Source organism: Pelophylax lessonae (assembly GCF_965119305.1).
Source record: "Pelophylax lessonae genome assembly, chromosome: 1".
In the NCBI taxonomy this organism is placed as follows: Eukaryota; Metazoa; Chordata; class Amphibia; order Anura; family Ranidae; genus Pelophylax; species Pelophylax lessonae.
The window spans coordinates 770992658-771019650 of NC_138768.1; the positions used below are offsets into that span (position 1 = coordinate 770992658).

Sequence of the window (26993 nt, forward strand, 5' to 3'; positions counted from 1 at the left end):
GTCCATACACAGTCTGCACCCCGAAACACCTAAGTGACCCAGGGAAGGGGACCCCGCAAACACACACACAGCGCCGCAGCGCATGTACAAGCGAACCCCGCAGGGATCGCAGCAGGGGGTCACACAAGGCACAGACATGGGGAACACACAGCAACCAGGACTGCCACCCCACACAGAGGCCCCACACAGAAGCCCTTACCTGTACCCGATGGGGTGGGGAGCCTCACAGAACGGAAAGCCGCTGTCCTCATCTGACAGGGAGTGCCGTTTGCTAGGGACATTGCACTGCTGAGCCGCAGATGTGTCCGGTGAGGTAGCCACCTCACAGCTGCATCCCTGCAGCGAACAGGGATGGGTCGTTCATAGTGCCAGGGCGAACCATAGCTGAACGCTCGATGGCGGGCTGAGGGTCCATCTGACCCTCTGTGCCCTGGAGACCCAGGGCGGCCAGTCCGAATCCCAGCACTGCATGATCATCTTCGTCCGAAGAGTCGACTAAAAACTAAAGCTGATCAAATAAACAGCTAGTAAAGACAGAAAAAAACTGAATTTTTGTAAAATCTTACCGTAAAATTCCTTTCTCTGAGTCCTCCGACAGTCGCCGCCCCTTCCCAATTCGTCACCAATGGGTATTGACCTTTGCTCCGTAGGAGTAGCTAGGCAACAAGAATTGTTAATACAAAGTTTTTAACATAGACACACCCCTAGGGGCTGTCCCCTCAGTCAATACCTCCCTGCACCAGCATTACCAACTCAGTTTGGTAGCATAGCAGTAAGAGTGCACAAAAACCCCAAAAGAGGGGCGGGGGGCGGCGACTGTTGGAGGACTCAGAGAAAGGAATTTTACGGTAAGATTTTACAAAAATTCCGTTTTCTCTTACGTCCTCCGACAGTCGCCGCCCCTTCCCAATTCGTCACCAATGGGACGTCCCAAAGCAGTGTAGACATGAGCGGTGGGAGACGCAACCGCAGAAAAAGGCAACGCAGTACCCACATCAGAGAAAGGAACCTTACCATAGTAAGAGAACCAACTGGGCAACAGGAAAACGTGCTCAACAGGAGCAACAACCCAGGAAAAACAAGTAACCCAGGGGTAAAACACCCCAACAACCAAGGGCCCATGAAAACAAGGGTCCCTAGGAGACTGCCGCACTGAGAACTTTACGGCCAAAGGAGGCATCAGCCGATGCCTGAACATCCACCTTATAGAATTTTGAGAAGGTGTGAACGGACGACCAAGTCGCCGCCTTACACACCTGGGCCACAGAAGCTTGATGCCGGAAAGCCCAAGACGTACTCAAAGACCTGGTAGAGTGCGCCTTCACGGGAAAAGGAGGAACCTTCCCCTTCAAGGCATAGGCTTGTTCAATGATCTGTCTGATCCATTTGGCGATAGTCGCAGCCGACGCCGCCATGCCCTTCCGAGGTCCCTCAGGAAGGACAAAGAGAGAATCTGACTTGCGAAAAGATTCAGTGGACAACAGGTAAACTCAGATCGCCCGGACAACATCCAAGGAATGTAAGGCAACCTCCTTCGGATGCTTAGGCTTCACGCAGAGCGAAGGCAAGACAATGTCCTCATTCAGGTGAAATTCCGAAATCCTTTTCGGAAGGAAAGATGGGTTAGGCCGCAGGACCACCTTATCGTTGTGGACCACCAGGTAGGGAGAATTGCAGGACAAAGCTGCCAGCTCCGACACCCTGCGAGCCGAAGTGATCGCCACCAAAAAGGCAACCTTCTTGGACAACAGAGACAACGAGATCTCCCTGATCTTTTCAAAGGGAGACTGTTGCAACACGGACAGAACCAAGTTTAAGTCCCATGGGGGTAGAGGGTCCCTCCTAGGAGGGGCCAGGTGTCGCACCCCCTGAACAAAGGTGCTAACCAATGAATTAGACGCCACAGGGCGTTGAAAGAGAACTGCCAGCGCAGAAATCTGACCCTTAATTGTGGCCAGCGCCAAACGCTGGTCCACTCCAGTTTGGAGGAAAGCCAACACTCTCGACACCGAGTATGAGCGAGGGGAATACCCCCTGGACTCACACCAGGCAAGGTATGCTTTCCAAGTACGGTAGTAAATTTTACCCGAAGAGGCTTTTCTGGCCTTGATCAAAGTGGGAATGACCTCAGAGGAGAGACCCCTATCCTTCAGGACCTGGCTTTCAACAGGAAACCGCGCAGACGTCCCCCCACCCCAGAAACGGGTGAGGGCGCCCCTTCAGGCGGAAGTGGTATGGGAAGTCGAACCGGACTGGCCGGACTTCTGCTTCCCTGCCCACGGCTTCTTCTGGGAGCCTTGGCCTTTGAAGGGCTTGCCCTTGGACTGCGACCGAAAGGCACGAAAGGACCCCTGAGAGGGCCTGGACGAGGAATTCCGCTACCCCCTGCACCTCAGGCTCTCCCTCAGACCCCCCAAGGTCCAAAAATGAGCGGGACCCTGAGAAGGGCACGCCAGCCCCAGCAGCCATATCGCCCTCTGAATCAGAGGAAATGGATAACCTGGCCCTTTTTGCGGATCGTTCAGCCAGCAGCATCTGCACCTGAGACACCAAGGAAGCCACTACAGTGGCAGCAGCCCCCTGGTCCCCCACCAGGGCGGGGGGAAACTTGCTATCCTGAGAATCCATGCCCCAGTACAGAAAAGCAATAAAGGTACTGGCCCTTTAAAACCACGGCGAGCGCAGCCCACCGCACACTGCTTTATGCACTGACCCCGCAGGGATAGACAAACACTGAGCAAGGAATGACAGGACAGACAGGTAAAAACCTGGAGAGACTAGGGTTCTAGTGTGTTTGTTTTTTTGACCTTGGGAATTTTTCTATCAGGCTGCTATATCACCTAGGTCAGTTACGAGTCTCTATCTTGTGCTCGGCTTCTGACCCTGTAAAGTGTAAAATGTGTTGGTCAGTAATGTCCCAGCTTTTTCCATGTATCGTACATTTGTTTAATAAAATTTCTTACAAAAAAAAAAAAAAAAACCTGGAGAGAGCACACCAGACTGCTGCCACCGATCGCTGTTCCCGGGGAAAGAGGAAGTGATGCAATGCTGACTGATAGATATAGCCTATGGAAGGCTCCAGCAAAATGGCCGCTCGGCAGAGGAAAAAGGCTACAATAAAATGGCGCCGCCATGTGCATGGACAGTATCGCCCGCCAAAATGGCGGCGAATGGCGCCAAAACACAGCGCTGCATAGAGACAGGGCCGGTCACAGTATACAGTCAAATAAAATGGCGGATCGCCGCAGCGATTACCGCACACACACATGTCTGCACTCAAACTGCACCCAGAGCATAATAAAACAGCAGAGCAGGAAGGCCCCCCCTCGCAGCCCACAGGCATGCAGCCACACAGGGATCTGACAGGGAGCCCGCAGTTACACAGACATGGAGGGTATACACAGCCACAGACTGACACCTATACAGAAGGTCCCCACACAGAAGGTGCTTACCGTACCCGATGGCGTGGGGAGCCGTCTCCAGCGACAAACTGCTATCAGGGCAGACAGGGAGTGCCGCAGCCAGGACGCTTGTGGACCGCAGTCACGGCGTCCAGTGAGGTAGCCACCTCACAGGCAGCACCCCTGCAGCGAACAGGGATGGGTCGTTCAATGTGCCAGGGTAAAACCTAAGCTGAACGCTCGATGGCAGGCTGGGGATCCATCTGGCTGTCAGCCCTGGGATGCAGGGCGGCCAGTCCGAGACCCAGCTCCGCATGATGATTCTTCATCAGAAGATCCCTAAACTAAGGCTGACAAAATAACAGCTAGCAAGGAAAAGAGAAAAATACTTGAAATAAAATTAAAGAAAGGGTAGAAGGCTGAGACTGAGCCCCAGCACATGATAGCCAGCTACTCCTAAGCTAGGCAAAGACAAACTGAGTTGGGAATGCTGGTGCAGGGAGGTATTGACTGAGGGGACAGCCCCTAGGGGTGTGTCTATGTTAAAAGCTTTGTATTAACAATTCTTGTTGCCTAGCTACTCCTACGGAGCAAAGGTCAATACCCATTGGTGACGAATTGGGAAGGGGCGGCGACTGTCGGAGGACGTAAGAGAAACTGACATTTTTCAATAAAATCAAATAAAAAGGAAGATAGGCTGAGACCGAAGCCCCAGCACAGGGAAAGCCTAACTACTCCTGATGCTAGGCAAATTAAAACTGAGTTGGGAGTGGACACTGCAGGGGGGTATTGGCCAGATGGGACAGCCCCCAGGGGTGTATACATGCAAATGCCTTTTGTTTTTAACTAAGTCTATATGCCTAGCTACTCCTGCGGAGCAGATGACAATACCCAATAGTGATGACTTAGATGAGGCGGCGACTGTCGGAGGACTCAGAGAAAGGAATTTTACAGGTAAGATTTTACAAAAAAATGGATTTTTGTAAGATCTTACCGTAAAATCCTTTTCTCTTAAGCTCATTGACAGACGTAGTCTTCTTGATTCTCAAGAGCTGGGTTATGTTGTCTCCGCAGGAGTAGGACTAGGCAGAAAGACAAAACGTTCTGGCTCCACCCTAGGGGCAGTCCCTGAGGGTATATCCTCCCTCTCTCTGCTACAGGGAATCAGTTCTGTTTTAAAGCAGTACAGAGAATTTAACCCAACCCAACTCAATGATAGAGGGGCGGGTACTACGTCTGTCAATGAGCTTAAGAGAAAAGGATTTTACGGTAAGATCTTACAAAAATCCATTTTTCTCTATCGCTCATTGACAGACGTAGTCTTCTTGATTCTCAAGAGCTGGGACATCCAGAAGCAGTGCCACAAAATGAGGGGTGGGATTGACAGAATCAAAATCCAATCTAGAAGGCCCAACCGGAGCCAACCAGAAGTATCAAAGGACTCATCGAGTAAACAGATGAGACCTACCCCACAAATCCTCGAGGTAGACCAACAGTCTCCTCAAACAGTGGCCTGCAGGAACCTTGCAGCCAGAAGAGGCATCTGACGATGCCATCACATAAACCTTATACAATATTGTAAAGGTATGAACCGACTACTAAACAGTCGCCTTGAAAACCTGAACCACTGACGCCTGATGGCGGAAGGTCCAGGAAACTCTAAGCGCCCGAGTAGAATGCGCCTTAACAGGGAACGGGGGATCCCGACCCTTAGATAAATAAGCCTATACCACCGTCTGTCTGATCCATCTAAAGATGGTCGCAGCAGAACAGGCAACCCCTTCTTAGGGCCATCCGTGATCACAAACAGTGAATCCGTCTTACAAATTGAATCCGTAGTATTCAAGTATATCCTGATCGCCCGAACTACATCCAAGGAATGCCATGCAAATTCTCGAGGATGATTGGGCTAAGGACATAGGAAGGACAATACACTGTCCTTAATCAATGAAACTTTGAAACCACCTTAGAAGGAAGGATGGATTCGGATGAAGAACAACCTTATCCCTATGAACCACCAGATCTGGGGAACAACAGGATAATGCAGCCAGTTCTGACACCCTGCGTGCAGAAGTGATAGCCACCAAGAAGACCACCTTCTGGGATAAAGTAAGCAAGGGAATCTCCCTGATATTTTCAAAGGGAGGTGTCTGAAGAACCGACAGCACCAAATTAAGATCCCAGGATGGTAACGGCGCGTGCACTGGCAGAGCCAGGTGTCGCACCCCCTGGATGAAATTCCGCACCAAGGAATGAGTAGACAAAAGCTTCTGAAAGAAGATAGCAAATGCTGAAACCAGACCCCTGATAACACTCAAGGCCAGCTTCTGCTCAACTCCCTGTTGCAGAAAGCCAATATTCGGACTACCGAATAAAGATGTAGATGGAACCCAAGGGATTCACATCACACAATATAAGACTTCCATGTACGATGATAATCTTTCTGGAAGTCGCTTTCCTTGTTTTAACTAGAGTAGGAATAACTGAAGCTGACAATCCCTTGTCCTTCAGCACCTGGGTCTCAGTAACCAGGCCGTTAAAAAACAGCGATCGTAAAGCAGGATGGAAGATCGGTCCCTGAGACAGTAGATCCTTCCTGAGAGGAAGTCTCCACGGGACGTCCGCCATCAGTCTGACCAAGTCGGCGTAACAAGCTCGACGAGGCCAATCCGGAGCTGCCAGGATTACTGGAATTCCTTCCTCCTCTATCCTGCGAAGAAGTCTTGGCAGTAACCCAAGAGGAGGGAAGGCATACATTAGCTGGTATTGCCCCCACGGGGCGATCAGTGCGTCTGCGGTTTCTGCTAGAGGATCGCGGGAGCGAGCCACGAATCTCTGAACTTTCCTGTTGAATCGAGATGCCAACAGATCCATATCCGGGGTGCCCCATCGTAGGCACAACTGGTGGAAAACGTCTGGATGGAGGGACCATTCCCCCTGATCCAGAGTCTGACGGCTGAGATAATCTGCCTGCCAATTTTCCACCCCCGGAATGAACACCGCAGAGATTGCTGGAACAAATCGTTCCGCCCAGCGAAGAATGCAAGCCACTTCTTTGGCCGCTCGGACACTCTTGGTGCCCCCCTGGTGATTGACATAAGCCACAGCCGTGGCGTTGTCCGACTGGATCCGAACCGGGCTGCCCTGGAGCTGCTCGGTCCAGTGAATCAGACAAAGTCTGATCGCTCTCAGTTCCAATACATTATCGGTAACCTGGATTCTTCCGGGGACCAAAGTCCCTGGACAGATAACTGACCGAGAATTCCTCCCCATCCGGATAGACTGGCATCCGTGGTCACTGTCGTCCAATATATTGGCAGAAATGACTTTCCCTGGCTGAGCATCGGAGACCGAAGCCACCAGACCAGAGACTCTCTGGTCTGTTTGCTCAATCGGATCTGATTGTCCAGGGATTCCGGATTCCGATTCCATCTGAGAAGAATCTCTTGCTGAAGAATTCGGGTATGGGACTGGGCAAATGGGACTGCTTCGAAGGAAGCCACCATCAACCCCAGACCCCTCATGCAAGTCCGAAGGGAAGACCAGCTGTTGGTGGACTGCTGATTGAATCTTTCGGAGTTTCCCTACCGGAAGAAAAACTCTTGTCCTGACTGTGTCTAGAATTAGACCCAGATATTCGAGCCTCTGGGTGGGAACCAGAAATGACTTTTGCTGGTTCACCAGCCACCCGAATTCCTGTAAAGAAATCATAGTAATTTCTACGTCTTGTAGCAAGGTCTGAGGAGACTCTGCATGAAGCAGAAGATCGTCTAGGTAACCTAGAATCGATATGCCTCTTTGGCGCAGAAGTGCCAACATTGGGGCCAACACCTTCGTGAAGACCCGCTGAGCCGTGGCGAGACCGAAAGGTAACGCCACAAACTGATAGTGGTTCTCTTCTACGGAAAAACGTAGAAACCGCTGATGTCCTGCGAAAATGGGAATGTGAAGATATGCGTCCTAGATGTCTATGGACGCTAGGACATCCCCTGGATGCAGAAAGGCTGCTACTGTGCGAATGGACTCCATTCTGAATCTTCTTATGAAGACAAAAGAATTGAGTACCCTTAAGTCCAGAATTGGACGCACTTTGCCCTCTTATTGTAAATAGGTTTGAATAAAACCCTTGAAACCGTTCTGTCCAAGGAACGTGGACTACCACTCCTTGTTGTAGTAAATCTGTGACTGCTCTCCGCAGATCTTCTAAACGATCTGAGGATAGTCGGATATTGGAAGGGAAGAATCGCGCTGGTGGGAGAGATCGAAACTCGATCTTGTACCCTGACCTTATGACTTCGCAGACCCATTTGTCCGGGATTCTGGAAAGCCATGGATCCGGGACCCGGCGAAGACGTCCCCCCACCCCAGTTATGGGTGGGGGCGCACCTTCAGGCTTTGGACGGTTTATCTTCAGGTCTGGAGGGGGCGGGCTTTTGCTTGCCCGACCAACGACCCCTGGCGCCTCCTGCAGGAGCTTTGGAGGACTTAGTTTTTTCACCCGCGGGACGAAAAAACCTCTTGTGAGCAGAAAAAGAAGGCCCTCGTCTTTGACGAGTTCCTCTACCTTTAAAATTTTGCGGTAAAAAGGTGCTCTTTCCACCCGTGAGATCCTTAATGATCTCATCTAAGTTGGCTCCAAATAGACGCTCTCCTAAAAAGGGGATATTAGCCAATGCTTTTTTGGAACCTTGGTCGGCTAACCAACCTTTTAGCCACAGTGTACGCCTGAGAACCACTGCTGAGACTGATGCTCGCGCCAATAATGGAGTGGCGTCTAACGCCGCATCACACACAAACTGTAACCCCTGTATCATTTGTTCCAACAAATCTGATACCGCCTGAGGGACCTCTTCTAAGTCCCGGCGTAACCACTAGGTCCATTCAGTTACAGCCTGCGAAAACAGACCAATAGCTAATATAGGTCTGAAAGCTGATCCAATCAAGGCAAACATGGTGCGAGACATAGCTTCTATCTTGCGATCCACTGGATCTTTAAAAGACGGAGCGTCTTCTAAAGGAATAACCGTGGCTTTATTCAATCTAGCAATTGGTGAATCCACCACAGGTGGTTCTGTCCATTTCTTAATGAGGGTTTCCTCAAACGGATAACGCCTGTTAATGCGTTTAGAAATAGTAGAAATGCGTTTTGGCAGACTCCATTCTTCTTTGATTGGATTGCCAAAACATTTGGGCAATGGAAAAACCTTCGCCACTAGATGCGTTTTTAGACCCAAAAGGGATCTCAGTTTCAGCTATTTCTGACGGAATACCCTGTAACCTTAAGGTCTCTTGAACAGATACCATGAGTGCGTTTACCAACGCTTCCTCTCTGGCTATGGCTGATGCCGAAACATCCTCCTCACTGTCTGAAAAGACAGTACACGAGACACCAATACCAGATGAAGTACCTGCAACTGCAGAAATAGGCTCAGAGTCTGAATCCGAGGTTTCAGATAATAAGGGGTTAGGCGGGGGTCGCTTACTTGCGCCCTGTCCCTGACAAGCCACTTCCACCCGGGACACAAGCTTCCATAATAGCGGACAATGATTTAATCGTCAGTGGGGTGCTGGAGGATCCCGCAGACCCCTCGAGGGGATCCGGAGGAGATACATGAGTGGCAGGGTCCATGTTAATTCAGGACACCTTTGCCAGAAAACACAAAAAAACTTTTTTTTTTTTTTTTTTAAATAAAAAATACCTCTTTTTTTTTTTTTTTTTTTTATGTGTCTCCCCCTAGCGCAATAGCGCCCCTCAGAGTACCTGCTTCTCGATCCCACAGAGAGAGAGAGGGACCCCCAAGGCTCACCAACCGATGCAGTGAAGTTTCAAACCAACTGCAGTCAGCGTCTGTCTTTACAGACTGGAAGGAGCTGTTTGCTTTTTCCCGGGTAGAAGGCGTGGCTCCGCCCCCTGTGTACGCCTTCCGGCGTTCCCAGCTCTCCACGAGGTAGCTGGGCTCACAAAACATGGCCGCCCCCATAGAAGAGACATAAGACTCCAAAAACATGGCGGCCGGCGTGACCTGAGGACATACATGCATTCGGTCTACGGCAAAATGGCGGCGGACCGCCGAAATCGTTTTCCCAGCACATCCACCTGCATCTCTGCTAAGAGGCGATATATGGATCTACAGAAGATACACTACACATAAGGTAGGATTATACCTCCTATGTCTGCTGTAATGTTACAGTCTGCTGGGTAGAGTGTTAGCTCTTAAACCAAGTCCACTTCCCACAAACACATGTTGTATTACAAGGGGGACTTGTAAGTATCAGATATATACTGACCATATATGGAGGGGCCCATAATACATACTGCCTCATAACGAGGAAAAAAGGGAACGTTTACTCACCATACCGAACCGACAGGCACCCTCTCTTCACAATACCCTCTCCACCGGGGTGGGGGTTTGTGGACGCCTCGACTCTCTGGTACCTGGCGTCCAAGCGAGACTTTTAACTCGCAAAGTCAGTCCCTTCACTGGGACTCCGTCGCGGCCGACCCATCGCGGAGCTCTGGTCTGCACGCGCTCGTAGGCAGAAACCGGGGTGACCACTGGATCTCAACATCCAGCCCGTCGCCCGGCCCCGCATACTTACTTGAATATGTCGCGGCCGACCAAGCGCAATGCCATGGTCTGCGCGCGCTCGTAGGCCGGCTGGGGTGACCACAAGTGTCGCCCAGTCCGGCATTTTTGCTTGAAGATCTCACAGGAAAAAAACACTGGAGAAAACTACCTAAAAAATGTCTTTTTCTTAAAGAAAAAAAGTCTTGCCAGGACCAAAAGATCCCAGCAAGGAACTTAGGTCCTTACTCCTGACTAGACAGAAAAAAACTGATTCCCTGTAGCAGAGAGAGGGAGGATATACCCTCAGGGACTGCCCCTAGGGTGGAGCCAGAACGTTTTGTCTTTCTGCCTAGTCCTACTCCTGCGGAGACAACATAACCCAGCTCTTGAGAATCAAGAAGACTACGTCTGTCAATGAGCGATAGAGAAATTCAGTTTTTCTGGATTTTTTTGTTGTTGATCTGTCTCTCACTGTTAAAATAAACCTACTATTAAAATTAGACTGATCATTCTTAGTCAGTGGGCAAACATACAAAATCAGCAGGGGATCAAATACTTTTTCTCTTTTGTTCATCAACGAATGGTAAATCATAACTGCTGGGTTATATTGCCTCCTCCAGGAGTAGGACTAGGCAGAACAAAAAACATCTGGCTACACCCATGGGCCATCCTCAGCTTGGTATATAACCCCCTCTTGGGTCTAGGTAATCCGTTTGTCGGAGGACATAAGTGAAAAACGCATTTAAAAAAGCTATAAATTGATCTGCATTTTAATGAGTGAAATAAGTATTTGACCCCTTCGCAAAACATGACTTAGTACTTGGTGGCAAAACCCTTGTTGGCAATCACAGAGGTCAGACTTTTTTTGTAGTTGGCCACCAGGTTTGCACACATCCCTCTCCAATCCCCCCAACAGCACTGTGCCTCTCACATCCCCCCAACAGCACTGCCCTCTTCACCTCCCCCCCACAGCACTGCTTCTTTCACACCCCCCACCCCACAGCACTGTCCCCCTTTACATCACCCCCCCCCACACACACACACACCACTACCCTCTTAACATATCATCCCCACAGCACTGCACCCTTCACCTCCCCCCCACAGCACTGCCCCCTTTACCCCCCCCCACAGCACTGCCCCCCTTTACATGAATCCCCACACACCACATTAACCCCTTGTACATGACCCCTGCTCCCCATCCTTCACAATTTCACAGCCCTGTCCTCCCTTCACTCTCCTACCTTACACAGAGCGGAAAGCAGGAGGCGGGACAATCTTGAACCGAAAGCAGAGCAGCACAGCATGGAGAGAGGCTGTGTGACTCCCAGTCAATCACCTACCGCCTCCCAGCAGCCAATCACCTCAAACGTGAAAAGTAAATTCAGGCAGCTGCCTCTCTCCGTTCAATGCCGGTCTCGCCCCCGGTCCCATCTCTGGCCATCCGCCCTGCTCTGGTAATGACAGCGGCAGAGGCAAGGAAGAAAAGCAGCAGCTAAATGGCGTGATTGTGCGGTCCTGATAGAGCAGCAGCTCGGGCCGGACGCGGACCGCGGTCCGTCATTTAGTGATGCCTGTCATAGAGGAACCCCTGTGACTCAAACACCAGTCAGTATCTGGTGTGACCACCATTTACCTCACGCAGTGCAACACATCACTTTCGCATAGAGTTTATCAGGTTATTGACTGTGGCCTGTGGAATGTTGGTCCACTCCTCTTCAATGGCTGTGTAAAGTTGCTGGATATTGGCAGGACCTGGAACACGCTGTTGTATACGCCAATCCAGAGCATCTCAAACATGCTCAATGGGTGACATGTCAGATGAGTATGCAAGTCATGCAAGAACTTGGGATGTTTTCAGCTTCCAGGAATTGTGTACAGATCCCTGCAACATGGGGCTGTGCATTATCATGCTGCAACATGCGATAATGGTCGTGAATGAATGGCACAACAATGGGCCTCAGGATCTCGTCTCATCTCTGTGCACTCAAAATTCCATCAGTAAAATGCACCTGTGTTCGTTGTCCATAACATACACCTGCCCATACTGGAAAATGGGGGCAAAAACAAAAGTGTTGCATTTATAATTTTGTTCAGTGTAGTAGGCTCAACAGTGCTCACAGAGCTACTTGAAAACCTTACTACCAAAACTGACATCAGAAGAGACCTGAGCATCCACCTGGTAAAACTTAGCTAACATATGAGCAGAAGGCCAGGTGGAAATCTTGTAAATCTGTGAAACAGATGCCTGATGTTGAAAAGCCAATAAAGCACCAACTGATCTAAGTGAGTGCACTTTGAAGGGAAAAAAAAGGAGAAGGCTTATCTGAGCGCAGATAGACTTAAAATATGATTTGCCAAATCCACCTACAAATAGTGGAACAGGAGGCAGTTTGTCTCTTACAGGGACCCTTAAAAAGGATAAAAAGAAGGCCAGTAAGCCTAAAGCAAGCAGCTATAGCTGACAAACAGTGCATACTATATTCGGGCAGGGGAATAACACTTATTGGGATGTTTAGGAGCAGGACAGAGATGGGAGAAGAATGTCCAGATTAAGGTGAAAAGAAGAAAGCACCTTAGGGACAAAAGAGACTTTTGGCCTCAGCAAAGCTTTGTCCTTGTGAAAGGCTCTTTCATAAAGATTAAAGCTGACAGTTTAGAAACATGCAAGCCGAAGTGATGCAAACAAGGAAGGCCACTCTGAGTTAGAGTGGACAAAATAATATCCCTGATAGGTCTGAAGAGTGCTCTTGAAGAACAGCGAGAAACAAGGATCCCATGGAGAGACACTGGGAAACATACAAGGGGAGCAATGTGAACAACATCCTGAACAAAAGCCTTCACTAAGGAGTGGGAGGCAAGCAACCTTTGGATGTGAATCACCAGGACTGAATTTTGACCCTTACTGGTTCTCAAAACCAGGTGTTGCTCCAGTTCAGTCTGAAAAGAAGACAGGATTTGTCCCACTGATAACTATCTGGGATGGTACTTCCTTGCCTCACACCACCATGCTTTTCAGGCACAATGGTAGAACTTGCTTGAAGTAGTTTTTCTAGCTTTGAGAAATGTAGGGGTGGCAGGATGAAATAGATACCTATCATTTAGGACCTGTATTGCAACAGCTAGGCCAATAAAAGTAGTGAATGAGAAGCAGGATAGTAAAGTGGTCCTTGAGATAAAGAGAAAAAAGATCTGGGTAAGCTTGAAGGGCCAATGCAGAGTTTGCCAGGAGTTGGATGAGGTTAGAGTACCACATCTGCCCTGAGCCAGTTCAATGCAATGAGAATCACTGGAATGCCCTCCATCTAGATACTGTGAAGTAGGCAAAGAAGAAGTTGCAGAGGAGGGGAGGAATAGGCTGAACTGATCCCAGAGCATCACTAGAGCATCTGCTGAAAAGGCTAGAGGATTTCTGGTCCTGAAGACAAACCATGGTGGTTTGTTTGTTGAATCTGGAAGGATGGAGGTTGTGGTCTGGCAATGATTACCTGCAACAGAGGTTTTGAAACCTGTCCGGATGCGAAGTTCAGACGTTGACGACTAAGAAAATGTTCCCTGCATGCAATGTGCACGGTGGATAGGGCACGACTGTGAAGTTCTGCCTAAGTCAAAATCCAGATGTATTCTATTCGAGTCGCAAGAAGCTTAGTTTCTTCTGATAGTTGATATAAGCCACTGCACCATCAGACAAAAACCACATCGCTAAGAACAGTGGAGACATCAGGTAAATGGAAACATGCATCAGGTGCACAGGCTGCGGTGATCTCTCCAAACACCAAAGGATACATTACCAAGCAAAAGACAGCCGGCAACTTTGTTTAAATCTTTCAATAAGCCGCTGCACCAGCAAGGTGTCCAGGACTTCTTCCCAGCCCATCAGGGTGGCAGCTATTGTGAAAACCTTCCAGTTCAGTGACAGGAAGCATGTCCTTGGCTCTATGTTGGACTCAAGAGCCACCAGGCTAAAGGCAATCTGGTTCTCAGCATGAGGTGAATGCAGGGAAAAAGCTCTCCTGCCCTATGCAGCCAAAATGCTGAGTTGCAACAGTCTATGGAAGTGGAAATGTATTTAGGCAAATGCAACTGCTTTGAAGAAGGGCACTACCAAGCTCAGAACCCTCATGCAGAAGCAGAAGGTTGGTTGGCTGTTGGACTGAAGAACCAGAACATGGGAGCAGAGACTCAACAACAGGTATGGTGCACTCCGAGATACAAAAGAATACTTTGAGAAAGCGCTGTGCCTAGCGTGAAACATAGTAGAATAGAATTTGTTCCTGTTGTCTTTTTAATAAAAGATTATTTTGCATCCTATCAAGCAGCATTTATGTTGCGGATACAATAGATTGCGTCAATGGAGATGACTTGAGCCAACACCAGAAATGTGACTGTGAAGTGTGGAGCCTGATCTCAACTGGAGCAGAATGTGAAATATTTGACAGTGGGAGACGAGAGTTTTGTTTTCCTCATAGAAGCAATACCCTGGACTGGGCAGTATCCATGAGAAGCCCTAGACACTGATGAGTTTTATCCAGCAGAGACTTTGCGTGGTTCAAGATTCACCCAAACCTCTGCAGAATTTGAACAGTCTGTTTGACAGATAAAGCCGGAACTGGATAGTAATCCAAGTATTCAAAAAATGAGATTCTCTGTGAGAGAAGCAAAGCAAGCACAGGGGCCGGCACCTTCCTGAATACCTGAGGTGCAGTGGACAGTCCAGTTTGTATTGTGTGCCCACAGCAAGATTCAGAAAGCGCTAATACCCGGGAAAATGAAAGTTACTTACTGGTAACGTCTTTTCCAGTAGTCTTTCAGGACAGGCACTTCTGAGAGAACCTGGCTCCTCCCTTCTTAGGAAACACCGCCCCAATTTATTGGATTTAAGCCTCCCTCCAGCTGGCTGCCTCAGTTCTTTACGAGTACCTCCGGCCACTGGGGAGACACAAAGATATATCATACTAACCTCCATCCTCTGATCATCTTATATTCAGACCTTCTTCGGGTGGGTATTAGTGCTGTCCTGAAAGACTACTGGAAAAGACGTTACCAGTAAGTAACTTTAATTTTCCCTTATCGTCTTTCAGGACAGGCACTTCTGAGAGGATAAGAGAGTACTTACTTTCAGGGTGGGACTACCGCTTGCAGGACTTTTCGCCCAAAAGCCTGATCTTTAGCGGATAGCAGGTCCAGTCTATAGTGTTTGGAAAAAGTTGTGTAGCTGGACCAAGTTGCTGCCCGACAGATCTGCTCCGGGGTAGCACCAGCTCTTTCCGCCTGAGAGGCCGCCATTGCTCTTGTAGAGTGCGCCTTAATACCCATAGGGACCTCCTTACCGGAAAGCCTATAAGCATCGCTGATGATTAATCTAAGCCATCTGGCTATTGAACGCCTGGACGCTTTAGTACCCTTCTTTGAACTATTAAATTAAACAAAAAAAGAGTCTGACTTCCTGAACTCCTTCGTGATGTTTAGGTATTGCAGAATGCATCTTCTGACATCTAAACTATGAAAACGAATTTCCTGTTCCCTCACAGGCTCTGAACAAAATGTCGGTAGCACTATCTCCTGGTCTCTATGGAACCTTGAGACTACCTTGGGTAGAAACGCTGGATCGGTTTTAAAGATAACCCGATCTGCAAAAATTTGTAAAAAAGGTGCTTTAACCGAAAGGGCCTCTAGCTCACTAACCCGCCTGGCGGTCGTGATTGCCACTAAAAAAACTGTCTTGAGGGTTAAATTTCTCACCGAACAAGACTCCAATGGCTCAAATGGCTCTTTAATGAGAGCCTGCAAAACTAAAGACAAATCCCACATTGGAAATGGGAGATTTCCTGTTGGTCTTTGCCTATTCAGGGCTTTGAAAAAACGGATCACCCAGGGATCTTTTGCTAAAGGTATTTCGAGGAATACGCTAATGGCTGAAATTTGGCCTTTTAGGGTGCTGATGGCTAACCCTTTGTTAGCCCCCTCTTGTAGGAACTCGAGTACTGATACTGTACTTCCTACGTCTAAAGAGCTTGCTTTGCACCAGTTTCTAAAAAACTTCCAAGTTTTTAGGTAGATGCTCTGTGTCACTTTCTTCCTGCTTCCTAGCAGAGTCTGCACCAGTTGGCCCGAGAAACCCTTGCTCTTTAACAGTTCTTCTTCAGTAGCCAAGCTGCAAGGTTCCAATGTTGTGTCTGAGGACAGAGTACTGGGCCCTGGGAGAGGAGATCTTCTCTCACTGGTAGCAACCAGGGGGGCTCTACCGCTAAGCGATTTAGGGTCGAGAACCACGGTCTCCTCGGCCAATGTGGTGCTATAAGTATTAGCGTCGTACTTTCCTCCTGAAACTTCCTCAAGACCGCTGGTATTAGCACTGGTGGGGGGAAGGCATAGGATTTGGGGAACACCCAGGGTTGAGCTAGAGCATCCACCCCTAGAGCTCCGTCCCATCTGCTCAGGGAAAAATATTGAGGTGTCTTTGTGTTCTGCCGTGAGGCAAACAGGTCGATGTTTGGCATTCCCCATCTCTGGGTAATTCCATTGAACACCTCCTGATTTAACGTCCAGTCTCCTTCTCTTACCGTCTTTCTGCTGAGAAAGTCGGCTAGTTGATTTAACTCTCCCTTGAGATGAACTGCCGAAAGAGAGAGAACTTGGACCTCGGCCCATTGCAAGATCTTCTTTGCCAGACCCCATAGGAGATTGCTTCTGGTTCCCCCCTGTCGGTTTAGATATGCTACCACTGTGGCATTGTCTGACCGTACCTGAATTCGGTGTCCCTGCAAGTCCTCCTGGAAGGCTCTGAGGGCTAACTCTACCGCCCTCAATTCCCTCCAATTGGAGGATTGTTTTGCTTCCTCCAGTCCCCAGGTCCCCTGGGCTAGTTTGGATCCCAGATGGGCCCCCCAGCCTATGCCGCTTGCATCTGTGGTGATGATGGTGGAGGCTATCTGAACCCAACAGAGGCCTTGTGATAGATTTTCGGCTTTTCTCCACCACCACAGAGATCTTTTCACTGCGGTTGGGATCTGTATGAAGGTATCCAGGGAATCCTGGCTGCGGTCCCAAGCTTCCAGGATGAATAGTTGCAGGGGACGAAAGTGCAGGCCTGCCCACTGAACTGCTGGGATGGCTGCTGTTAGTAACCCCAGTATAGACATGGATTGTCTGACTGAGATCGCTTGGTTTGCTTGCAACTGTCCTACTGCCTTGTTTATTTTCTGCTTTTTGTCCGGGGGTAAGAAGATTTTTTGGACCCTGGAGTCTATCTCGTACCCCAAGAACAATATCCTTTGTGTTGGTACTAAGGAGGATTTTTCTAAATTTAGTAGCCAACCCAGGTCTTCCAGAATCCGTGTTGCATCCCGGAGATCCCTGGACAATTGTTCTTGGGAGTGGGCGAAGAACAGCAGGTCGTCTAGGTATGCGATTACCGACAAACCCTGTAGTCGCATAAATGCCAAGGTCTCTGCCATTACCTTCGTGAATATTCGGGGGGACGAGGAGAGGCCAAAAGGGAGGGCCTGAAATTGCCAGTGCTGAATGTCCTCCCCTGTTTTTACGGCTAATCTCAGGAACTTTTGGCTTTTCTCTGCAATGGGAATGTGCAGGTATGCATCCTTGAGATCTATCGAGACCATATAGCACTGTGGGGGAAGGATGGTTCTTATCGAATAGATAGAGTCCATCCTGAACTTCCTGTATCTGATTGAACAATTCAGGGGTTTTAAGTTTAAGATTAACCTGTAACTGCCTGAGGGCTTTATCACCACAAAGATGTGGGAGTAAAAACCTTCTCCCACTTCCCTTGCTGAAACTCTCCGAATGACGTTTTGTATTTTTAGTTCCTTGAGAGAGGAGAGTATGGCCCTGGACTTCTGTTCGCATTTTGGCAGATGGGTGATTAACATTCTGGCAGGAGGGGGGCTTGAGAACTCCAGCTGATAACCCTGTCTTATTATCTGCAGGATAAAGGGGCTGGAGGTGATCTCTTCCCACCGAGGGAGAAAGGTCCCCAGTCTTCCTCCCACAGTGGTGAGGTTGTCATTGAGACTTCTTGGGCTGTTCAGGAGGGCGAAAAATAGCCCCCCCGCGGCCCTTCCCTCTTTGACTCCAGGATCTTTTCTGTCCTTCAGATTTCTTTGGAGCCGAAAAATTTTTCTGGGGATAGGACTTTCTATTGAATCCCGTCTTTTTCCCCTGTTTAATTGGGAAGGATTTCTTTCGGTCTGCCGTGTGATCCAGGACTGTTTCTAATCCTGGACCAAATAAGCGGTCCCCTGTAAATGGGATCCCACACAATTTGGCTTTAGAGCCCCCGTCTCCTTGCCAAGTTTTTAACCAGAGGGCTCTCCTAGCCGAATTGGTTAAGGCCGATGACCTGGCCGTCATGCGCACCGACTCCGCAGAGGCATCCGCTATGTATGCTACTCCCCGTAGTAACATGGAAAATGAGGATAATATGGTCTCCTTACCAGTCTCAGCCTCAATATGTGCCTTTATCTGAGTTAGCCAATACTCCATGTTTCTGGCTACTACCGTAATTGCCATGGCAGGCTTAAGATTTCCTAGAGCTGAGTCCCAGGCTTTCTTCAGGAGGGAGTCTGCTCGCTTATCCATGGGATCAGGGAGTGACCCCATATCCTCGAAAGCCAAGTCCGTATGCCTGGAGACTCGCGAAAAGGCTGCGTCCAGTTTAGGTGATTTGTTCCAGACCGCCGAATCATCCTCAGAAAAAGGAAATCTTCTTTTCAGAGCTCCTGAAAAGAAGGGTTTCCTTTCTGGATCCTGCCACTCGCTCTTTATAGTGTCTACTAGGACTTCGTGTACTGGAAAAACCTTTTTCTTTGGTTTGCCCAGACTCGCGTACATTTGATCATGCAAAGATAATGTTTTCTTCTCTTCCTGGATTCCTAGAGTGGTGTGGATAGCCGCTATCAGGCCTTCCACCTCTTCCAGAGACAGCTTGTATCTAGAGGTTCTTTTGGATTCCCCATCCGACCCCTCTGCCTCAGATTCCCCTGGGGAATTGGGGGGTGTGCTATCGCACTCTTCGCCTTGATGTACAGAACCCGCAGGTGCCTCCCCACTTGTAGAGGGTAGTAACTGCGGTGTTGGAGCATTTTCCTGCCGTGCCGACTGGGGGGAACTCTGTGGAAGCTGGGTGTTAGCAAACAATTCCTTAAAGGATTGGAAAGTGCTAGCAAGCTCCTTGACAGAGGTGGCTAAATCTGCGTTTTGACTTTCCGTGTGTTCCTTCACTAAACTCTCCAGACATTCTTTGCATAAGGGTTTAGTCCAAGTTTCCCCCATATTCTCTTTGCAGGAAGGGCATCTCTTCTTGGAAACATGGGCTGGCTTTTTCTCTGAGGCTTTCTGTAATTTCAAATATAAAAGGCATAGTTTAAAATCCACTACCTAATGCTCCCCAGCCTGCACAGCTTGCCCCACCAGAGGGTGTTGCTAGGGACGACCATCACCAAGAAGATCCCACAGTGTGACCCTCAGCCTCCCTACTCCCCTTAACTCTAAGGGAACAGAAAATGGAGCTAGTGGGAGAAGTAAGGGAGAACCACCCCAGGCCTCCTTACCTTATGGTGGCTGGTGCTGTTATCTCCCGGAGCGGTAACTGAGGTATGTGCCTCCGACATGCTTCCTGGAGTGGCTCTTCTTAACCTGGCAGCTGTCCCTCAGCTTGCAGGACGCACCAGCCTTTCATATCTGGCGCGCTCACCGCCGCGACCCGGAACCGGAAGTCGCGGTTTGCCGCCGGAAGTGCCCGCCCCTACCGGAAGTGACGTCCCCCGTCATCCGGCCCGGCTGCTCCACACCGCCGCAAGCGGGGGGCGGAATGCACCATGGCGGACGCTCTCCCCGAGCGTGGTGAGCGGGCCCCCCAGCCAAGAAACTCCGCTGAGCGAGGCTGTGGTGATAAAAATTTTTCTGCGGCCGACAGGTAAGCGGGTCCCCCCCGGTGCTGTCTTTCTTGGCCGCCTTCTGAGAGTACCTGACTCCCTCTAACTTCAGCCTCCTGGCTTCAGCTAAGTCTCCTCTTGGACGGTGTCTCCCCGCTGGAGGAAACACCAGAACTGAGGCAGCCAGCTGGAGGGAGGCTTAAATCCAATAAATTGGGGCGGTGTTTCCTAAGAAGGGAGGAGCCAGGTTCTCTCAGAAGTGCCTGTCCTGAAAGACGATAAGGGAAAATAAGAATATGAAGGTAGGCATCTTTGATGTCCATGGAGGCTAAGAAATGCAGGATGGAGGGAAGTAATGACCGACCTTGTACAACTCCAAATACAAAAAAGATGAGACACTGTAAAATCTACATAAAAACAGAATGCAATGACTTGCATATCTCATAAACCCATATTTTATCCAAAATAGAAAATGGAAAACATACCACATTTTTAAACTGAGAAAATGTACCATTTGAAAAAAAAAAAGTAATATTTAAATTGATGGCAACAAAAACAAATCTAAATTGGTACTAACAATGAAGAGCTAGAAAAACATTTTGCAGCTAATTACATTAGTTGTCAAGAGATCAATAACATGATTGTGTATTAAAAGGACATCGAGTCAGTGTCTCAGAAGTGAAGATGGGCCATAGGTTCACTAATCTGTGAAAAGTTGCAGCTAAATGATTTCAAACAATTTCAGAATAATGTTCCACAGCATAAAATTGCAAAGACTTTAAATATATCCTCATTAACAATAGATAATATTCCAAGAATCTGAAGAAATATCTCTGTGTAAGGGACAGGGCAGAAACACAATAATGGATGCCCATGATCCTTGGTCCCTCAGACGTCACTGCATTAAAAACAGGGATGATTCTATGATAGACATCACTGCATAGGCTCAGAAAGTTTTTCAAAAATCACTGTCTGTGAACACAGTTTGCTGTGCTATCCAAAAATGCAAGTTAAAAGATAATTTTTAAAAGGATAGGATATTGCGCTCAACATGTGTCATACATCAAAGTGCTTGTGCAAATACAAATATATATATTAAATAGTGATGTGGAAAAAACAGGATTAAAAAGTCTCAATATTAGCTTAATATCAAAGTGTAAAGTCCATAAACAGCAACAATGAATCATTAAAGTCCATGAAGCGTTGACAATAATAAATAAGATAAAAGCAAAGACTTGATAGTGGTGTTGAAAACCTCCACCTCCACACTTCCACCCAGTGTTCAAGCAAGGTACTTCTTACCAGAAGTATATGACCCCTTGATTATAGGGGGTCACATAGACATTTGGATCCAATCTATAAACAATCCTCAGCTCCAATTTCCATAATCCTATGGCGAGCTCTCAGACAAAGACCAGGATCTCAATACGGACATGTATAAAGCAAAAGAGACTCTCATGGTGCAGTAGGTTTAACATTTTTTAATAAAATATTGCACTTACTACAATTCCATGACAAAATCGCTTGTAAAATCAGGTATCGCAATAGCGGGACGATGAGCACTGCTTGACGCCAGCGCTCCTCCAACCCGGAAGTGGTTACGGTCTCACGCTCCCGACGTACGTTTCATCAGTACGGGCTGATGTCATCAGGGGATCATGATAAATTCGCTTTTAAAAAAAGATAAATTCGCCTTTAAAAAAAAAATATTTGCACATCTTTTTGCAGCAGGTAACTGGGAGCCTGGAAAGCATCGTTGGTGCCATGCAGCGCCCCTGCAGACTTCTCAGTGTGTCTGTCTGCTCGTACCTCATATGAGATACACACTGTCATGAAGAATGAATGGTCTACCAGTGAGCTTACCTCATACGAGATACACACTGACATGAAGAATGAATGGTCTACCAGAGAGCTTAACAGCGCCATGGTAGTTCACTGAAACTACAAGCTGACAGCTTCAAAGGCCTTGTAGTTTCCTGTTCACAGAGGACTCTGAATAAATGATGTGGCTTGGCGGGGGGTTTGTCCTCTGGACTAAAGAGGAATTGTCTGGCTTGTTATCAGTGCTCAGTTCAAAAGCTTGCATCTCTAATGGTATGGGGGTGCATTAATGCCCATGGAATGGGCAGTTTTCAATTCTGCAAAAGGCGCCATCAATCCTGAAATATATATCAAGGTTTTAGAGCAGCATATGCTCAGGCAAGAATGGGACAAAATTCCTCTCCCAAATCCACAGAAACTGGTCTCCTCAGTTCCCAGATGTTGTTTTTTTTTTTTCAAAACATTTTATTGTGACAAAATGGAATGATATAAGAAGTGAACAGCACTTTCAAGCAATACAAAGCAATACAAAGATCATTGAAAAGAGAAAAAAAAAAAAAAAAACAGGATGAACAGCAGTATCATGCACAGAAAATAGGGTGGGTGAACAAGCCATGACTCAATCATACCGGGAAGTATAGGAAAGTACAAGATCAACGTACGATAGACATTGTAAACCGTTCAAGGAGGTGAGGACAATCTTGTTCCCCCTTCCCTTGGTGCAGGACCATGGTGAGAACACAAACATGAATCAATTGCAACCTCCACCTCTGTTGGGTGTGCCACGACCAAGGCACCTTCAAGGGCAGTGGTGGCTCCCTCCACATGTCCGGACACCCCCAGAGGGGAACACGCTGTGTCCGGGCACAGGGGGCAACCATTAATGGTGTGTAGGTCGTCCTGGGGCAGGGAGTTCCGAAGAAATCCACTGGAGGGGTCGGTGGAGTTAAGTGTTCTGGCCCATAAGCGTGGTCGGGACTGCGGTTTGGGGGGAAACAGGGGAGCACCTGGGAGGGGGGGGGGACGAGGGGGTGGGGGGGGTAGGTGGAGAGACAAGAGAAGAGGACGCTAGATAGAAAGAGAAGGAAAATAAAAGGGGAGAGAGCGAGGAAAGATATACTCAGAAGAGATATGTGACGCCCGTGGCATTAGTGGGAGGAACTCGACCAAGGCCCAGATGTTGTTTAAGCGCTTGCTGACCACATAACTTAGTTATACGGTAGCAGAGCAGCTCTCCTTCACCGGATCACATACCTAGTACATGATCTGGGACGTCCGGGTAGGGTGTGTGCACGCTGCCGGCGCCGCACTGTGATTAGGTAGAGATTGAAATTCTAACTTGTAGCCCCTGGATACCATGCTCTAAATCCAAGTCACTGCAAAAGCCAACAAACATCCCCCACTATGAGAAAGGGCATACCCTGATTGTGTTTTTTTTTCGCAGGTTGTGAGGATTAGGATTGCCAAGACTTATGGCAGAACTAAATTGCGGGCTTGGCCTTGGAGGCCTGAGAAAAATCTGAGAAAAAGCAAAGGAACTATTTTTAGTTTCTGAAGTAGAAGGCTTCCCAGACTAGCTTTCTTTCGCTGGGGCAAAAGGGTGCTTTTCCCCCAGGTATGTCCATGATAAAGTTATCTAGGGATGCTCCAAAGATATATTCCCCATTAAAGGGCATGTGCAGTAACCATTTCTTGCACTAGTGCTCTGCAGACCAACATTTGAGCCAAAGGTCTCTCTGCATATATAAAGATAGGAGACCCATTCTGGATATTAGACAAATAACATCTATCAGGCCATCTAATAAATACAGTAGGGCCACAGGTATGAAGCCCCAGTTGTTGGAGAATGAAATATTCCATTAACAACCATGATCTCTAGGCATATCCTTGCACCCGACACTTAAAGCATGTGTTACCCAAGCACTTCATGATAGGTGCCTCCTATACTATGAACTTGTACAGTGCATCTGGAAAGTATTCACAGTCCTTCACTTCTTCCACATTTTTAAATGTTACAGCCTTATCCCAAAATTGATTAAAATAATTTTTATCCTCAACATTTTACAAACAACACCCCGTAATGACAACGTGAAAGACACTTGTTTGAAATCTTTGCAAATTTATCACAAATTAAAAAAACACAAAAATCACATGTACATAAGTATTCACAGCCTTTGCAATGACACCCAAAATAGACCTCAGGTGCATCCTGGTTCCACTGTTCATTCTTGAGATGTTTCTACAACTTGATTGATTGGAGTCCACCTGTGGTAAATTCAGTTGATTGGACATAATTTGGAAAGGCACACACCTATATATAAGGTCCCACAGTTAACAGTGCATGTCAGAGCACAAACCAAGCAAAGAAGTCCAAGGAATTGTCTGTAGACCTCCGAGACAGGATTGTATTGAGGCACAGATCTGTAGCATTGAAGGTCCCAATGAGCACAGTGGCCTCCATCATCCCTTAATTAAAGAAGTTTGAAACCCCCAGGACTCTTCCTACAGCGGGCCGCCCAGCCAAACTGAGCGAACGGGGGAGAAGGGCCTTAGTCAGGGAGGTGAACAAGAACCCAATGGTCACTCCAGTGTTTCTCTGTGGAGAGAGGAGAACCTTCCAGAAAAGCAACTATCTCTTCAGCACTCCACCAATCAGGCCTGTATGGTAGAGTGGCCAGACGGAAGCCACTCCTCTGTAAAAGGCACATGACAGCCCGCCTGGAGTTTGCCAGAAGGCACTCGAAGGACTCTGAGACCATGAGAAACAAAATTCTCTGGTCTGATGAAACAAAGAATTAACTAGACAAGCGACATGTCTGGAGGAAACCAGGTGCCACTCATTACCTGGCTAATACCATCCCGAAAGTGAAGGATGGTGGTGGCAACATCATACTGTGGGAATGTTTTTCAGCGGCAAGAATTGGGAGACTAGTCCGGATAGAGGGAAAATGAATGCAGCCATGTAATGAGACATCCTTGATGAAAACCTGCTCCAGAGCGCTCTGGACCTCAGACTCATCTCCAGGTTCATCTTCCAACAGGACAATGATCCTAAGCACACTGCCAAGATAACAAAGGAGTGGCTACGGGACAACTCTGTGAATGTTCTTGAGTGGTCCAGCCAGAGCCCAGACTTGAACCTGAATAAACATCTCTGGAGAGATCTGAAAATGGCCATGCACTGACGCTCCCCATCTAGAAAGGGTACCGTTTACTTTCACTGGAGTTTCCGGAGAGTTATATAGCGATGCTATATAACGCTATATGTTAGGGCCAAGGCCTACATTTGTCAGCACCATTTAAAGAGTTAGCCAGTCAACCCTGTTGAATGCCTTTTCAGCATCTGTGGAAAGGAGGAGACGGAGAGGGTGGTCAGTCTATGACTGTGCCTAGTGTATTAACTGAATCGCACAACTGGAATTATCCCAGGCTTCTCTGCAGGCAATAAAACTGGTTTGGTCAGGATGGATCACTGTTGGTAGAACAGATTTGAGGCGATTGGCCAGGACCTAGTATTTTTATATCGGTATTTAATAGTAAAATCGGTCTATAACTGCTAGGGGTGGTGTGGTCCTTCCCTTCTTTAGGGATAAGTGTAACATTGGTGAGTAGCCCCTCCTTGAGTATCCCAGTACCAGACGCCAGCTCATTAAAGTATGCACACATCGAGGCTAGACAGTAGTGAGTGAAACTTTCTGTAATATGTATTGGTGAATACGTCAGGAGCCGGGCTTTTCCCCTTTGGGAGCCCTTCTATGACTGCTGTTAGCTCTATCAGAGTGATGGGTGTCTCTAATTGTCTCCTCATTTACAATCACTTTAAGGAAGCAGCATAACCCAGAGTCTCAGAATACTTGCCACCTGCGTCCCTTAATGAATATTTAACCACTTCCATGCCGTAGGACGTCATATGACATCCTGGACTTTGAGTGGAGATATCTGAAAGATGCCTGCACCTGTTGCCCTCTGGTGCTCCTACCAACTCGCCAATGCGATTGGCAAGCCAAAGAATGAATTGGCCGGCAGCAGCCATTTACCATACAGCTGACCAAGGACCAGATGGTCCCAAGCCATCTCTATGACCTTCAGAGGCCAGGAGCGATGTCATAATGTCAGTTCTGGCGTTGGTAGATGTAAACTGCTGTTTTATTTGCTGGGAAGCTGAGATTGTTTTTTTTTTTTTTTTTTTTAATCTCAGACTTTCCAGGCTAGAGGAGAGATCTGGGGACTTAAAGACCCCAAGATCTCTCCGTAAAGAGGACCCGTCATGCCCGATTCCTATAAAAATGTTTTTTTACATTATTTGTAATAGGAAAAAGAGTGACCTAAAAAAAAAAAATTAAAGGGAAAGAGTAAAAATAAAAAAATGAACAACAATAAACAATAACATTTTATTTTAAAGTGCCCCTGTCCCCTCGTGCTAGCATGCAGAAGCGACCGCATACGTAGGTTGCGCCCACATATGTAAAAGACGTTAAAACCCCACCTGTGAGGTATGAGCAATAATTCTAGTACAAGTTACTCTGTAACTCTAAACTGGTAGCCTGTAAACATTTTTAAAGCGTAGCCTAACTTTAAGTACCGAAGTTTGGTGCCATTCCACGAGTGTTCGCAATTGTAAAGCATGACATGCTAGGTATCTATTTACTTGGCGTAACATCATCTTTCACATTTTACAAAAAAAGTTGGGCTAACTTTAGTGTTCTTTTTTGAAAAATTGCTGCGCAAATACCATGTGACATAAAAAATTGCGACGACCGCCATTTTATTCTCTAGGGTCTCTGCTACTATATATATATATATATACACACACACACATATATATATATATATATATATATATATATATATATATAAAATGTTTGGGGTTCTAAATAATTTTCTAGCAAAAAGATTGATTTTTTTTTATGTTGGAGAGGATTACCAGAATTGGCCCGGTATGGGTATGGAAGCGGTTAAGGAAAAACGGTTTCTATAAAATGTGAACTCCGATAAAAAAAAATGACAATTGCAATGGCCTCCCCCTCTTGTGGGTGATTTTTTTGAAGATGTAAGAGCATTGTCACACTATTACAGGAAGTGTAAAAATAACAAATCGAATGACAGGTTCGGAAGATAATAGAAATATTACAAAGGGAAAAACAAAAACCATTCTGTAAATGCTATTGACAGACTGCATGTCATTTTTGCTTTTGTTGATTTTAAGTAGTTAGCCCAATGAACTTCTATTGCACACACTGCCTTAATACAAGCAACAGAAAGAGACCAAGTGAGTGTTACAGTTGTGTTCATAGCAGAGTGATTAAAAT

The 26993-nt window shown here is 47.5% G+C and overlaps 1 protein-coding gene across 2 annotated transcripts in view; it reads right to left on the reverse strand.

Moving 5' to 3' along the window:
- The window catches only part of TBC1D19 (TBC1 domain family member 19), a 327200-nt gene that overhangs the window by 32620 nt on the left and 267587 nt on the right, over positions 1-26993 (reverse strand). The gene's annotated exons all lie outside the window — the stretch shown is intronic.